Below are 12,255 nucleotides of genomic sequence, written 5' to 3' on the forward strand. Positions count from 1 at the left end.
CCACCTGACACATCCCACCCCCTGATCCCTCCCAACAGCTCTCTTCCCTCCCCCACCCCACAATTGTCCCCGCCATCTTAAGTACTGGCAGAAAGTCTGCCAGTACTAAATAAAAGGAGTTTTTTTTTATTTTATTTTTAAAAAAAATGTATTCAGCTGTAATGGAGCCCTGCCTTAGCCCCCAACCTCCCTGATCCCCCACCAAACAGCTCTATAACCCTCCCTGCTACTTAATTGCCGCCATCTTGGGTACTGGCAGCTGTCTGCCAGTACCCAATTTGCCCCCAAAAACAGTATTTATAAACTTTTCTGTAGTGTAGCAGCCCCCCCCCTCAATACCCCCAACCCCCCCCCCCAGATCCTTATATATATATATATATATATATATATATATATATATATTTTTTTTTTTTTAATGTTTTAAAAAAAAATTTTTAGAACTTTTTATTTTTTTCCATTGGTGTCAGTGGCTAATATGCGCGCGCGCCCCCACGTGCACACGCGCGCCCCCCCACGTGCACACGCGCCCCCCCACGTGCACACGCGCGCCCCCCGCGTGCACACGCCCCCCCCCCCACGTGCACACGCGCGCCCCCCCACGTGTACACGCGCGCGCCCCCACGCTGCCGCCTCATTGCTACACTCCCCCCGGAACACAGCACCATTGTTACCGGTGCAGAGAGGGCCACAGAGTGTCTCTCTCTGCATCGGAGGCTTGTTAAAAGGTATTGCAGGATGCCTCCATATCGAGGCATCACTGCAATACCCTGAGAGCTGTTGGAAGCGATTGCGATCGCTTCCAGCACTCTCTTAAACAACTGACGTACCAGGTACGTCCATTGTCACTAACTGCTAGTTTTTGCAGGACGTACCTGGTACGTCAGTTGTCATTAAGGGGTTAAACTGTTATCTTGGAAAGTTCTGTTTTTAGTTGCTATTTCTTCTGCTCAAAGAGTTTCTGAGCTTTCAGCGTTACAGTGTGATTCACCTTATCTTCTTACCTTTCATTCTGATAAGGGGGTTTTACGTACCAAACCTGGATTTCTTCCTAAGGTTGTTTGAAATAAGAATATTAATCAGGAAATTGTTGTTCCTTCCTTGTGTCCTAATCCTTCTTCTAAGAAGGAGCGTCTGTTACATAACCTGGACGTGGTCCGTGCCTTGGGCCTTTAAAAACGATGCATCTGTTGAACAGATTTGTAAGGCTGCGACTTGGTCGTCCCTTCATACTTTTTCCAAATTTTACAAATTTTATACTTTTGCTTCTTCTGAGGCTGTTTTTTGGAGAAAAGTTCTTCAAGCAGTGGTGCCTTCCGTTTAGGTCTCTGTCTTGTCCCTCCCTTCCATCCGTGTCCTGTAGCTTTGGTATTGTATCCCACAAGTAAGGATGAAATCCGTGGACTCATCGTATCTTGTAGAAGAAAAGGAAATTTATGCTTACCTGATAAATTTATTTCTTCTACGATACGACGAGTTCACAGCCCTCCCTGTCATTTTAAGACAGATTATATTTTATTTTTACAACTTCAGTCACCTCTGCACCATTTAGCTTTTCCTTTCTCTTCCTAAACCTTCAGTCGAATGACTGGGGGTGGAGGGGAAGGGAGGAGCTATATATACAGCTCTGCTGTGGTGCTCTCTGCCACTTCCTGTTGGCAGGAGGATAATATCCCACAAGTAAGAATGAAATCCGTGGGCTCGTCGTATCGTAGAAGAAATCAATTTATCAGGTAAGCATAAATTTCCTTTTCTTTCATATTGGCAAGAGTCCATGAGACCCACCCTTTTTTGTGGTGGTTATGATTTCTTCTGTTAAGTGTGATCAGTCCACGGGTCATCATTACTTGTGGGATATTAACTGCTCCCCCACAGGAAGTGCAAGAGGATTCACCCAGCAGAGCCGCCACACAGCTCCCCCCCTCTACGTCACCTCCAGTCATTCTCTTGCACCCAACGACTAGATAGGATGTGTGAGAGGACTATGGTGATATATTTAGTTTTTATATCTTCAATCAAAAGTTTGTTATTTTATAATAGCACCGGAGTGTGTTATTCCTTCTCTGGTAGAATTTGAAGAAGAATCTACCTGAGTTTTTCTATGATTTTAGCCGGAGTAGTTAAGATCATATTGCTGTTTCTCGGCCATCTGAGGAGTGAGGTAAACTTCAGATCAGGGGACAGCAGGCAGATTAATCTGCAAAGAGGTATGTAGCAGTTTATTATTTTCTGACATGGAATTGATGAGAAAATCCTGCCATACCGTTATAATGTAAACTCAGCCTTGAATGCAGTAGATGTAGCTGATATCAGGCTGTCATGTATGTATATTTTACACTTCAGTTTTCTGGGAAATGGTACTTCTCTGGCTTTTAAACTGTATACATAGACTTAACCTATTTTGCAGGGACTTGCAATAGGTTTTAAATGACAATTAATTATTGAGGTAAAATGTTTTTTTGCTGGCATGTAAAAACGTTTTTTTCTCTGAGGTACTGGGTGAAAAAATGTTTTGGGCACTTTTTTTCCACTTGGCAATAGTTTTGATTTAAATTAGAGCAGTTCACTGATCTCTCTCACTGTTATGTGTGTGGGGGAGGGGCCATTTTGGTGCTTTCACTATGCATCAGAAAAACTCAGTCAGAGGTTCATTTTCTTCCTGCATGATCCGGTTCATCTCTACAGAGTTCAGGGATCTCAAGAGTCTTTTTTGAGGGAAGTAATCATACAGCAGAGCTGTGCTGATTGTATTGACTGTGATATAAAAAACGTTTATTTGTGTATTTTTTTTCTGCTGCCTGGGTTAGTTATCATTTGCTGAGGGGAACAATCCTTTGCTAAAACTGTATATTCTGACAAAGATTGATGCTATAACTTAATTATTTTATCTGTTATAATATTTTTCTGTGCTTCTTAAAGGCACAGTTCGTTTTCATATTATTTGTAAATTACTTTGAAAAGTATTTCCAAGTTGCTGTTTATTTGCTAGTGTGTTAAACATGTCTGATTCAGAGGAATATCTCTGTGCTATATGTGTTAATGCCAAAGTGGAGCCCAATAGAAATTTATGTACTAAATGTATTGATGCTACTTAAAAAATAGTCAATCTGTACAAATTGAACATATTTCACCAAACAACGAGGGGAGAGTTATGCCGACTAACTCGCCTCACGTGTCAGTACCTGCATCTCCCGCTCAGGAGGTGCGTGATATTGTAGCGCCGAGTGCATCTGGGCGGCCATTACAAATCACATTACAAGATATGGCTACTGTTATGACTGAAGTTTTGGCTAAACTACCAGAACTAAGAGGTAAACGTGATCACTCTGGGATGAGAACAGAGTGCGCTGATAATGCAAGGGCCATGTCTGATACTGCGTCACAGTTTGCAGAACATGAAGACGGAGAGCTTCATTCTGTGGGTGACGGTTCTGATCCAAATAAACTGGACTCAGACATTTCAAATTTTAAATTTAAGCTTGAGAACCTCCGTGTGTTACTAGGGGAGGTATTAGCGGCTCTGAATGATTGTAACACAGTTGCAATCCCAGAAAAAATGTGTAGGTTGGATAAATATTTTGCGGTACCGACGAGTACTGACGTTTTTCCTATACCTAAGAGACTTACTGACATTGTTACTAAGGAGTGGGATAGACCCGGTGTGCCTTTCTCACCCCCTCCTATATTCAGAAAAATGTTTCCAATAGACGCCGCCACACGGGACTTATGGCAAATGGTCCCTAAGGTGGAGGGAGCAGTTTCTACTTTAGCTAAGCGTACCACTATCCCAGTGGAGGATAGCTGTGCTTTTTCAGATCCAATGGATAAAAAATTAGAGGGTTACCTTAAGAAAATGTTTGTTCAACAAGGGTTTATATTGCAACCTCTTGCATGTATTGCGCCTGTCACGGCTGCAGCAGCATTTTGGTTTGAGTCTCTGGAAGAGACACTTCAATCATCCACACTAGATGACATCACACACAAACTTAAATTCCTTAAGTTAGCTAATTCATTTATTTCAGATGCCGTAGTACATTTAACTAAACTTGCGGCTAAAAATTCAGGATTCGCCATTCAGGCACGCAGAGCTCTGTGGCTAAAATCCTGGTCAGCTGATGTTACGTCTAAATCTATATTGCTTAATATTCCTTTCAAAGGGCAGACCTTATTCGGGCCCGGCTTGAAAGAGATTATTGATGACATTACAGGAGGTAAAGGTCATGCCCTGCCTCAGGACAAGGCCAAAGCCAAGGCTAGACAGTCCAATTTTCGTTCCTTTCGTAATTTCAAAGCAGGAGCAGCATCAACTTCCTCTGCACCAAAACAGGAAGGAGCTGTTGCTCGCTACAGACAAGGCTGGAAACCTAACCAGTCCTGGAACAGGGGCAAACAGGCCAGAAAACCTGCTGCTGCCCCTAAGACAGCATGAATTGAGGGCCCCTGATCCGGGACCGGATCTAGTGGGGGGCAGACTTTCCCTCTTCGCCCAGGCTTGGGCAAGAGATGTTCAGGATCCCTGGGCGTTAGAGATCATATCTCAGGGATACCTTCTGGACTTCAAATCCTCTCCCCCAAGAGGGAAATTTCATCTGTCAAGGTTGTCAACAAACCTAACAAAGAAGGAAGCGTTTCTACGCTGCGTACAAGATCTTTTATTAATGGGAGTGATCCATCCAGTTCCGCGGTTGGAACAAGGACAAGGGTTTTACTCAAATCTGTTTGTAGTTCCCAAAAAAGAGGGAACCTTCAGGCCAATCTTGGATTTAAAGATCCTAAACAAATTCCTAAGAGTTCCATCGTTCAAGATGGAAACTATTCGAACAATTTTGCCCATGATCCAAGAGGGTCAGTACTTGACCACAGTGGATTTAAAGGATGCTTACCTTCACATACCGATTCACAGAAGTCATTACCGGTATCTAAGGTTTGCCTTTTTAGACAGGCATTACCAGTTTGTAGCTCTTCCATTCGGACTGGCTACGGCTCCAAGAATCTTCACAAAGGTTCTGGGCACTCTTCTGGCGGTACTAAGACCGCGAGGAATTTCAGTAGCTCCGTACTTAGACGACATACTGATACAAGCTTCAAGCTTTCAAACTGCCAAATCTCATACAGAGATAGTACTGGCATTTCTAAGGTCGCATGGATGGAAAGTGAACGAAGAGAAAAGTTCTCTCTTTCCACTCACAAGAGTTCCCTTCCTGGGGACTCTGATAGATTCTGTAGAAATGAAGATTTACCTGACAGAGGACAGGTTAACAAAACTTCAAAGTGCATGCTGTGTCCTTCATTCCATTCAAGAGACCAGAAATTCTCTTCTATGGTGGCTTTATCGGCCACATCTGTCCAGGGGAATGCCATTCAGCAGGCCAGACTGGTCAATTGTAACAACAGACGCCAGCCTACTAGGTTGGGGCGCTGTCTGGAATTCTCTGAAGCCTCAGGGACTATGGAATCAGGAGGAGAGTCTTCTTCCAATAAACATTCTGGAATTGAGAGCAGTCCTCAATGCTCTTCTGGCTTGGCCCCAGTTAGCAACTCGGGGGTTCATCAGGTTCCAGTCGGACAACATCACGACTGTAGCTTATATCAACCATCAGGGAGGGACAAGAAGCTCCCTAGCAATGATGGAAGTATCGAAGATAATTCGCTGGGCAGAGTCTCACTCTTGCCACCTGTCTGCAATCCACATCCCGGGAGTGGAGAACTGGGAGGCGGATTTCTTAAGTCGTCAGACTTTTCATCCGGGGGAGTGGGAACTTCATCCAGAGGTCTTTGCCCAAATACTTCGACGTTGGGGCAAACCAGAGATAGATCTCATGGCGTCTCGACAGAACGCCAAGCTTCCGCGCTACGGGTCCAGATCCAGGGATCCGGGAGCGGTCCTGATAGATGCCTTGACAGCACCATGGACCTTCAGGATGGCTCATGTGTTTCCACCTTTCCCGATGCTTCCTCGATTGATTGCCAGAATCAAACAGGAGAAAGCATCAGTGATTCTAATAGCGCCTGCATGGCCACGCAGGACTTGGTATACAGATCTGGTGGACATGTCATTCTGTCCACCTTGGTCGTTACCTCTGAAACAGGACCTTCTGATTCAGGGTCCTTTCAAACATCAAAATCTAACTTCTCTGAAGCTGACTGCTTGGAAATTGAACGCTTGATCTTATCAAAGCGTGGTTTTTCTGAGTCAGTTATTGATACCTTAATACAGGCTAGGAAGCCTGTTACCAGAAAGATTTACCATAAAATATGGCGTAAATACCTATATTGGTGCGAATCCAAAGGTTACTCTTGGAGTAAGGTTAGGATTCCTAGGATATTGTCTTTTCTACAAGAAGGTTTAGAAAAGGGGTTATCCGCTAGTTCCTTAAAGGGACAGATCTCAGCTCTGTCCATTCTGTTACACAAGCGTCTGTCAGAAGCTCCAGACGTTCAGGCTTTTTGTCAGGCTTTGGCCAGGATTAAACCTGTGTTTAAAGCTGTGGCTCCACCATGGAGTTTAAACCTTGTTCTTAACGTTTTACAGGGTGTTCCGTTTGAACCCCTTCATTCCATTGATATAAAGTTGTTATCTTGGAAAGTTCTATTTTTAATGGCTATTTCCTCGGCTCGAAGAGTCTCTGAGTTATCAGCCTTACATTGTGATTCTCCTTATTTGATTTTTCACTCGGATAAGGTAGTTCTGCGTACTAAGCCTGGGTTCTTACCTAAGGTAGTCACTAACAGGAATATCAATCAGGAGATTGTTGTTCCATCCTTGTGCCCAAATCCTTCTTCGAGGAAGGAACGTCTTTTGCACAATCTGGATGTAGTTCGTGCCCTTAAATTTTATTTACAGGCAACTAAAGATTTTCGACAAACGTCTTCCCTGTTTGTCGTTTACTCTGGTCAGAGGAGAGGTCAAAAAGCTTCTGCTACCTCTCTCTCTTTTTGGCTTCGTAGCATAATTCGTTTAGCTTATGAGACTGCTGGACAGCAGCCTCCTGAAAGAATTACAGCTCATTCCACTAGAGCTGTGGCTTCCACTTGGGCCTTTAAGAATGAGGCCTCTGTTGAACAGATTTGCAAGGCTGCAACTTGGTCTTCGCTTCATACTTTTTCCAAATGTTACAAATTTGACACTTTTGCTTCCTCGGAGGCTATTTTTGGGAGAAAGGTTCTTCAGGCAGTGGTTCCTTCTGTATAAAGAGCCTGCCTATCCCTCCCGTCATCCGTGTACTTTTGCTTTGGTATTGGTATCCCACAAGTAATGATGACCCGTGGACTGATCACACTTAACAGAAGAAAACATAATTTATGCTTACCTGATAAATTCCTTTCTTCTGTAGTGTGATCAGTCCACGGCCCGCCCTGTTTTTTAAGGCAGGTAAATATTTTTTAAATTATACTCCAGTCACCACTACACCCTTGGCTTCTCCTTTCTCGTTGGTCCTTGGTCGAATGACTGGAGGTGACGTAGAGGGGGGGAGCTGTGTGGCGGCTCTGCTGGGTGAATCCTCTTGCACTTCCTGTGGGGGAGCAGTTAATATCCCACAAGTAATGATGACCCGTGGACTGATCACACTACAGAAGAAAGGAATTTATCAGGTAAGCATAAATTATGTTTTTCTTTGTTGATGCTTTTTACTCCTTTCTTTATCACCCCACTTCTTGGTTATTCGTTAAACTGAATTGTGGGTGTGGCGAGGGGTGTATTTATCAGCATTTTGAGGTTTGGGAAACTTTGCCCCTCCTGGTAGGATTGTATATACCATACGTCACTAGCTCATGGACTCTTGCCAATATGAAAGAAATGAATTTATTAGGTAAATTCTTACATAAATTATGTTTTTAGCTTTTTTTCTCCGATTTTTTTGTGTGTAATACCAATACAAACATAATAAATAAACATGAGTGCCTAAACATTTGTAATTGCAACGAAGTAGTGCATTATCCGACAGAAATGCAGAGGTGCAAATATTTTTGTCCATGACTGTATATTTATGTGTTATGTGTATATACACATATTAACATATAAATATATATGTATATACTGTAAGTGTGTGTATATATATATATATATATATATATATATATATATATATATATATATATATATACACATATATACAGGTATAGCTCACTTTACAGCGCTTTGCTAAAACAGCACTTTGTGGAGCTGAAGTTCAACCTCCAAGGATTTGAAACAGTGCTGTAATCATCGTGAGATTGCGTGAAAAGTGACTGGAACCATTTTTTTTTTTTTTTTTTAAATAAATTTTTATTGAGGTTAGGAGAGTGTGATAACAAGCATATTAAAGTACAAAAATCACATACATAAAAATAAGGAAGTGACATAGAAATTGTATAACCATAATGCACAATCAAATCTGTTACTTCACAGGTATGCAGATGGTACTAAAGATAAACCTCACATTTTCTGTTTAATTATATAGAGAATTAATGCACCTCCATAGTTTAAAGGGGCCACTCATGGGCCCATGCAGATTAAAAGACTCAAGAAGATGCTCTAATGTTCAACATGGTCACTCTTGGACCTGAATAAGTAAAAATAATAAAACAAAGAAACAAGGCATACATAAAACTCTGTGTTGATACAGAATATATAGAGATAACATGGCATATAGACAATAGAAGGAAGGAATATACAGTGCAATATTGTCTAACATACTATACAGATATAGGACTGTACACTATACTAGAGGCATGAGACTATTAGAAATTTAATGTTGGAATTATTAGAGTATTCAATGAATTTAATAAGTAGAGTTTCCTCCTCTGTAGTGGTATATTTTAACCATGGTCAGGCTCTATAATATATCAGTCTCAATACAATACAGGGATGAGAACACATTCAAGTGTAAATTAGACCTTAAACAACCTCTCTGTAGGAGCGAGTTACAAGCTTTGTGTTTCTCAATGCAGACCCGATGCCTTTATAAAGAGTTCCCTCTAAATCTCTAATCAGTACCTTTATAACGAGAGAGGCATAAGGTGCTGACCAACTGAGGATGGCTATAGGTCTCAACGGAAGTCCTGTGTGATCTGATGTAAGGTTTTTAACATGTAATACAGCAGTTAGCAGAATGTTCAACAAATGTAGTGGGGCACGTCTATAAAGTGTAAGGGAGAGGGTAGTAGCACACTTCTGCGCTTTATATCGCTTTATCACAGCCCTATGTCAACAAAATAAACCGAAAGTCCACTGAACTCTTAGTGAATAGGGTGTGATAACGGGTCTCTCAAGCTCATATTGGGTCAAAGAAACCTGCGTGGAAGTGAGCAACGCTACTTAGCTTGATTAACCGCCAGGGTCCCAGTTCACTGTTTTCAGAATTTGGCCATCTGAAAGGTGTTGGTGCAGCCAAGAACAGGAACATCGCTTCTGAGGAGCGCTACCCCAACAGCTCTCCGCCTCATCTGATGAGAGTTCCGCGCATTGCAGATCAGAGGTTTGCAAAACCAATAGCCTCCATGGAGTCGTGGGATCCGCACAGCATATCCATTTTGTGAAGGTAATCCAAGTCTGCAGCGTTAGATCAGTGAGCTCATATGAACTTCCCTCTGTGTTTTTACCACCCGGAGGCAAGGCAGAGGCCGGCGCAACACAGGTTTCTGGGATCAGGGTCCCCTGGTTAGTTGGGCTCAGCGTTTCATTGCTAAAAGGTAAGTCCATCAGGGCGGGTATGGGAGCGAATACGTTAGGCGGGGAAGTCATCACGTCTCCTGCGGTGAGATCCAGAGAGGAGCTGAGTAAGCTGTGTACCTGTGGCTGCTCCTCCATTGCTCTGCTACAGCATGAATCGGCATGGGAAGCCCTCTCTATGGCCTCAATTTCACTTAGCAAACCAGTTGCGGCAGGCTCTGAATCCCCCTCAGATTCTGTGGCTGATAGGTCTGGTTTTGCAAGGTGAATTCCTTTTGTGTGCCGTGAAGTTGTAAGGAGCTTGAAGAGTTCCTTCTCTAAGCTCCGGTAGCTGTCAGATATCGCCTGGGTCACTGTACGCTCCCACTTATCCAGAGCCTCCATATTTCTGGTGTAGTGGTGTTGAGCTGTTCTAATGATAAAGCCCCTGCCGATTGCTGTATTGTGAGAATAGCAGGTTCCCACTTTAGATGTGGAGCGTAAGTTATTGCGGGTTAGGACTGCGCACTTAAGGCACAGCTAGTTGTGGGGACAGGCTGAGGCTTCTATTATAGGGGGAGGCCTCAAAATGAAAAGTCCGGTACTGAGGGCAGCAGAGCCCAGTCACTATCCAAAACCCTATATCTGGATTGCAGACCTCTTCAGACAAGCCTCTCTACTATTTTAAGCAGGGTATTGCCCAAAATATGATGATAAAGATAGAAACACTGGAGAGAGCTTGAGGAGCTGAAGCTCAGTGCGACCTGTAAGATGGCCGCCGCCCGGATGTCCCCCGACTGGAACCATTTTGTTATGCACAGTTCACTCTGTTTACATCATTACAGTGCAATCTGCGACTCAGTGCTATAGTCTGGCAAATTATACTACAGTAATTGTCACTATTTTACAGGTACAGTATTTATTGAATGCTGTGCTAGTGTTAAACTCAACATAGTACTATTGCACCCCCAATATATGTTAGTTAAAACATGTTTTCAAGTCTTTAAACACACTGGCAAGTGAAAAGAAAGCTAAAACTGCCTTGTTTCACTTTAAGGCAGTTTTCACTTTACAGCAGGGTTCCGGTCCCTAACCCCCTGTATGAGCGGGGTATACCTGTGTGTGTGTGTACACCCCTAACATTTTTGTAAATATTGTATTATATCTTTTCATGTGACTACCCTGAAGAAATGACACTTTCTTCGATAAATTATTAAAATGTTCTCTGCTGCTTAGAAATTGGACAAACAGCTGTGTTAATGTAAAGTTTTAGTCTGAAGTTTATAATTGTAACTCAGTATGTGGATTTTTTTTAAAATATAGGAAACAATTAGTAATTTTTTTTGTATCCAATTAGACGATTAATCGAAAAAATCATCGGCTGATTAATCGATTATGAAAATAATCGTAAGTTGCAGCCCTAAAAAAAAGGCAGACTCCTGTTAAAGTGGCTGCTTTTATCGTTTGCAAGGCTGAAGGACATGGTATTGGTTGTCCCTTTTTTTGTCTCAGGGCTGTACTAGATCTCTGTGCCAAAAAATAAGGGGTCTTTTCTATTTATTCTGTATTATAAGGTCACTTGGTCTCAAATTGGAAGCAATTTGTATTAGGATCTTTACCTGCACATCCCTATTCACTAGAACTTACCTATGTTTGCTCTGTTTGGCATTCTTAGACATTCACAATTTGTTTGTCGACTTTGTTTGATTTGGTTGCAGCTCCTTTTTTCTTTAAGTTTCTAGGAGCATTGTTGACGGTAAATCAGTGTTTAGGGGATCTTAATTATCCCTTATCAGGTTGTTAATTTAGTGTAGGTTTTTTTATTTATGGTCTTTTAACTATACCCATATCCACCTTAGAGGGTGTCTCTTCTAGGAGACATTAAGATTCTATCCTAATGTGTTTATTGTTTATTGTTGATGGATTCATGCAGAATAGACTGCAGAAGGTGTGTCTGTCCTGGAATTCTACTTTTTTCACATCAGTAGCTTACTCCATTTGCAAACCTTTTTTTCTGTTTAGGCACAATCAGTGATTAAAGATTATCTTCGATTGGTTTACCAAATTTCTCTTTGTCTGTTTTTCTTTCTTTCTTGTAGAGCGTAATGAGTCTGGTATCCTAGTCTAGAGGCTAGTCTACCAGTTTTTGTTTTGAACTTCGTGCGTTTCTTTAAGCTTTTTTAATCATGGTCCCTCTAAAAAAAAAAAAAAAATTTTATTGTTGTGTTTTTGTAGTCCTCTTTGGCCTCTTCATCTACGGTCAGACCTCCTAAGGTCTGTTTTTTCCTCTCTGAACTTGGTGTCATGGAAATTGATTGCTTAGTCCTTAGACATAGGGGTTTCTCTAATTCTGTTTGAAACCCTGATTCAGGCTTGTAAACCTGTAACTAAGAAAATCTGTTTTTTTATTTCATGATCTTTTAATCATGTTTTTTTCTGGCATTCTTTCAGAATTCTGCAATTTTTGCAGGATGGTCTAGATAAGGGTCTATCTGACAGTTCTCAGAAGGGGCAGTTTTCTGCTGTTTTTTTTTTTTTTTTTGCAGGCTCCTGCTTTCTGACTGGACCTTTTTCCACTTTTTTCACTTTCTTGTAAAGTGATATTTCTTTTGGCTATTGCTTCTGCT

General features: G+C 41.9%; 1 protein-coding gene across 2 annotated transcripts in view; it reads left to right on the forward strand.

The window, feature by feature from the left end:
• Positions 1–12,255, forward strand: part of TXNDC16 (thioredoxin domain containing 16) — a 381,032-nt gene that overhangs the window by 100,273 nt on the left and 268,504 nt on the right. The window lies entirely within an intron of this gene.

The sequence above is a fragment of the Bombina bombina genome, chromosome 1 (genome assembly GCF_027579735.1).
Source record: "Bombina bombina isolate aBomBom1 chromosome 1, aBomBom1.pri, whole genome shotgun sequence".
Taxonomy (NCBI): Eukaryota; Metazoa; Chordata; class Amphibia; order Anura; family Bombinatoridae; genus Bombina; species Bombina bombina.